The 4,696-nt window shown below is 38.3% G+C and overlaps 1 pseudogene; it reads right to left on the bottom strand.

Annotated features, from left to right (window-relative positions):
* Window positions 1-2,848: 2,848 nt before the first annotated feature.
* LOC101559954 lies at window positions 2,849-3,176 on the bottom strand (annotated as a pseudogene).
* Window positions 3,177-4,696: the final 1,520 nt, after the last annotated feature.

Below are 4,696 nucleotides of genomic sequence, written 5' to 3'. Positions count from 1 at the left end.
TTTGTAGCACAGGATGGCCTCAAACTCACAATTTTTTTTGCTTTAGTCTTGAGTGTTGGGATTATAGGCATGAACCATCCTATGCCCGGGTTTATTTCTTATTTTGAGACAGGGTCTCATTTAAGTCATCCTGGAGTGACTAAGACTTGAGATTCTTCTAACTCTGCCTCCTAAATGCTGGTATTACAGGTGGGTGCCATTCTCCCTGGCTTGAAATTTTGGTGTTTATAATTCAGTGTTTATAAATAAAGTTTTATTGGAACACTGGCACATTCACTTATGCTTGTCAGGAAGACACTGTGTCATTGAGCTATATCCCTGGCCCTTAGACACTCATTTATGTATTCTCCGTTATGGTCTTTGTTGGCAGAGTTGAGTTGTTATAACATTGTATGGCCTGCATACCTTAAAGTATTTTCTCTCAGGCCTTTTACAGAAAAGGTTTTCAGATTGCTGGTGCTGAGTCCTATCAGTATATGGACAGCTTTATAGATTAAAAACAGGGTCAGACACATGGAAACTATTATTGTGCATATATGGTGGTCATTTTGGTCCAGCCCAGTTGCATTACATCTTGGATGTTACTGGAAGAACAGAGAAATGACAGCTGCTGTGTCTTCTAGCCAACATGCTGAGCTGAGGTGGGGTAATTCAGTTTCTGTTCTCCAGGGAAGTATGAGCCTCTTAGTAATGCTTGTCAACAGGGAGTCCAGTTAGTGCCAATTTCCATGTTAAAATGTTTTCTTATGACAGGGTGAGGTTACCACCTTATTTCCCACAATTCATGGTCACAAAGGTAACCTGGATTGGATTCAAATGAGGGCTCCAAAAGTGAAAGGCAGCTCTTTTACCAATCCCCCAAAAGCATACAAGGATCTAGTACCATATCATTCACTGCGAGGGATCTAACACCACCGTGGTAAAGAGATAACTGGCCCAGCAAGTTTAATATCCTTCAAGTCCCCTTCAGATTTCCTACAGATGTTTACAAAAGCTGCACTGGAGCCATATGTAATCATTAGCTTCCACTGAATTTAATTCAGAAACACCAAGTAGTAGGCTCTCCACTTAGAGTTGTGAATATTTTAGGTGACCAGGGACTCATATCCAAGGAACAGTGACTTCTCATAAGTCAAAGAAGTATTCTGCTTAGGAGGAGATGCATTTACAGGAAATCCATGTATTATACGCCTTTGAGTGTGTGTGTGTGTGTGTGTGTGTGTGTGTGTGTATATGTGTGTATGTGTGTATGTGTGTCTTATTGGGGAATCAAACCCAAGTCTTCATGAATGCTAGGTAAGGGATTGACCACTGAGCTACATCCCCAGCAGATGCCACTGAGCTACATCGCTACCAGATTGCCTAGATTTTATTGTAAATAAAACTTATGTGTTTATTGGAATTGTTCAATAAGAGTTTACTACTTAAAAAGCACAGCAGACGTGACAGGTGAATGGCAAGGTATATACAGGAGCTCCAAACAGACCGAAATAGTCCAATTCAGTACAATGGCACATACAAAAACAGATTTTCAAGTTTCTTTTCTTTCTTTTTTAAATTAATTTTAAAGAGAAAAAAATAGTAATGAGACAGTTTCAAAACAGGTTCATAGGACAGTTACAATAATTAATACATTGCATATTGTTGTCTTCATAGTAGTTATTCAGAGTACAAGATGCAGATGTGATATCTTGTCTAAACACTATTGGCACAAAATACTCCTTCATTTATATCCTCTTTTTTGTTTTGTTTTGTCAGAGATGGGTGTTCCATTATCATCCAAATATTATAGGTGTGTGCATTCAGAAAAATAGCCCAATATAGTCTAATAGTACATAATAGTAGTGGGATATCAGCAGAACTGGCAATGTCAGAAGTTCTTGACTTGAGCCTTTTATAGCTCAGCTTATTAATATGGCTTTACTTTTTATATCTTGTGGTTATACTTTTCTGCTGGGTGGGAGGAGATCAAAAGTGAATTATCAGATTACTCATACATGGATGATGAAGATAATAAATCCCTCAGATGTTGACCATGTTAGCTAAAGTTTCTGTGACAGTGAGCTGGAGCAGGAATCGACTGATACAGACACAGTGAATGCAGATCTCTCTGATTCAGATGATGAGGAAATCTGCAATGTGAGTACATACTTGCTAGTTGAAATGGTACAAAATCATCATGCAATCAAATGGAATGACCCAATGCTAGAACTAGACCCAAAAATATAGTGAGGATCTTTGTGGAGTGCAAGCAATTGGATGTAATACCAGCATTGCCATTCAATATTGCAAATTGTAACAGATGAAATGCTACAAGATATTGTCAAATGCACAAATGTTGAAATGCAAGTAAAATTTCCTTTCTTTCTTTCTTTCTTTCTTTCTTTCTTTCTTTCTTTCTTTCTTTCTTTCTTTTTTTTGGTCTTAGAGAAACTTTATTTATGAATAAACTGTGAGTCATTTACTGACCATGTATACTTCCATTTCTAAGAATAACCAGGCAGGCAAAACCCCAGCTCTACACAGTAACCCATTTATAGCACAGGAGGTCAGGCAGCACTTCTGGACCACCATGACCCATCAACGCAGCTTTCAACTGTGCCTGACACTGATTTCCTACAAAAATCATCAGAATTATTTTTCAGGTAAAAAAAATAGTTACGTGATCCATGTGCCACCAATGAACTCCCTACTGGTGAAGTGGCAGTCACCACAGCATTACTTTCTGTGGCAGTGACATTGTTCATGCATATGCTCTTCCTCTGGCATTTATAATGTGAAAACAAGAAGAGACACTTGGGCGTTTTCATTGTGTACTAAAAGACTGTTTTCACTAAAATAGCAATTTTTATTCTGAAACGTAATCATATGTTCCCAGTAGATACTGGCAACTTCCAACACGATCTCTAGCGATAATTTGCAGTTCTGAACCATGCTTCAGAAAAAACATTTCCAGCAGTCTGTGCAGGATTTATTCCTATTCCATCACTGGTAATAATTGCACTTGTTGCTGCAGGAACTTTAAATTTTTCTGCTGCAAACTTTACGACTGCTGTGAAAGGTGTACTTTCAAGAACACTCAGTACTTTGTATGGCAGCTGTGGGTCTGACGTCAGTGTGATTTTAAAGGACACCTTCAACTTGGTGGCCTGGTGGACCAGGCTGGACCCAAGCATGCCCCAACCCCCTCTTTTCTTTTTTACTGAGGAAAAAAAGTATATATTTAGAATTAGCTGGCTGGAATCAGTTTAGATAATTCCAATTTTGTTGGCAACAACCAATGCATCATAGTCAGGAGCCAGTCAAACATATTCCTTCTCTCCATCAGGCCTGATTAGGGTATTGACCTTGGCAACATCGATGTCATAGAGCTTCTTTACAGCTTGTTTGATATGGTGCTTATTGGCTTTGACATCCACAATGAACATGAGTGTGTTATTGTCCTCAGTCTTTTTCATGGCAGACTCTGTGGTCCTGGGCAACTTGATGATGGCATAGTGGTCAAGCTTGTTTCTTCTGGAGGTGCTTTTTCAAGGGTATTTGGGCTCCCTCTGGAGCTGCAGTATCTTGGGACAGCAGAAGGTGGGCAACATTAGTATCCTCTTTTTGTGGCTGTGGATGCCTTTCAGCATGGCCTTCTTGGCCTTCAAAGCTTTTGCTTTGGCTTCGGCTTTGGGAAGGACAGAGGCTTCCTTCTTTGCCTTTGGTGCCATCTTGGTAAAAAGGCTCCACAAGTAAAATTTTCTGTATACACCAATATCTATACTCAAATGTATTTATTATGACACCTCACAAACTGAACTGAAAACATTCATAGCTCTGCTGTATTTATCAGGCATTTTTCATAGTAATCACAAGAATGTAAAAGACTTATGGAAAAGTAGTGGGTGTGGGCCTGAGGTTTGTAGAAAAAACAATGACACTGACAGGATTTGTGTTCCTTCAAAATTTCCTGAGGTTAGAAAAAAATTGCCTGAGTTATGAGGACAAAAAGACATGCAAAGAAAACAAAAGAACTGATAATCTGTTTGCTAGCCATTCATTGTTTAAGATTTGTGGGTAGTTGTCTAACAACTTACCCACCATTGGAATACATGGCTATTGATGAACATCTTGCAACATTTCAAGATCCTTGTAGCTCCAGGAAATATATGGCAAAACCACCACCCACACAACAATCCTTCAAAAGATGATATAAAAGTTTATGTCCTTGTATTTCTTTCTTTCTTTTTAAAAAATTAATTAATAATTTTTTGTTGGAGCCGGGGATTGAACTCAAGTGCAGTATTCTACTGAGCCATCTCCCTGGTCCTTTAAGTCCTTGTAGATGCAAAGACTTATGCTTTCAATTTACAAATTTATCCTGGAGCTTAGACACTAGACCTTTATTCAGATAGTAATAAATATAATGATGCTGTGAACGGTCTTGTTTTCATCTCCCAAGCTGTTTTGAATGTGACATTTGACAATTGGTTTACCAGTTTTCAATTGATGTTACATGTAATAACAGAGTGCAAGTTGACCAGTATAAGAGCTGTATGCAGGAGCAAAGGAGAAATTCCAAAGGAAATGTTGCAATTTTAGAATAGAAAACTTTATAGTATGATCTTTGGATTTTATGTTTTTATTTTTGCACTGACTTTTTTCTTTTTTTCCTGTATTTTAAGGAAGGGTCTACAGGGTGTTCAGGGTCTCA

Source organism: Octodon degus, unplaced genomic scaffold, assembly GCF_000260255.1.
Source record: "Octodon degus isolate 3935 unplaced genomic scaffold, OctDeg1.0 scaffold00782, whole genome shotgun sequence".
Lineage (NCBI taxonomy): Eukaryota > Metazoa > Chordata > Mammalia > Rodentia > Octodontidae > Octodon > Octodon degus.
The sequence above is the reverse complement of the archived record's forward strand: the minus strand, read 5'-3'. Positions and strand labels throughout refer to the sequence as shown.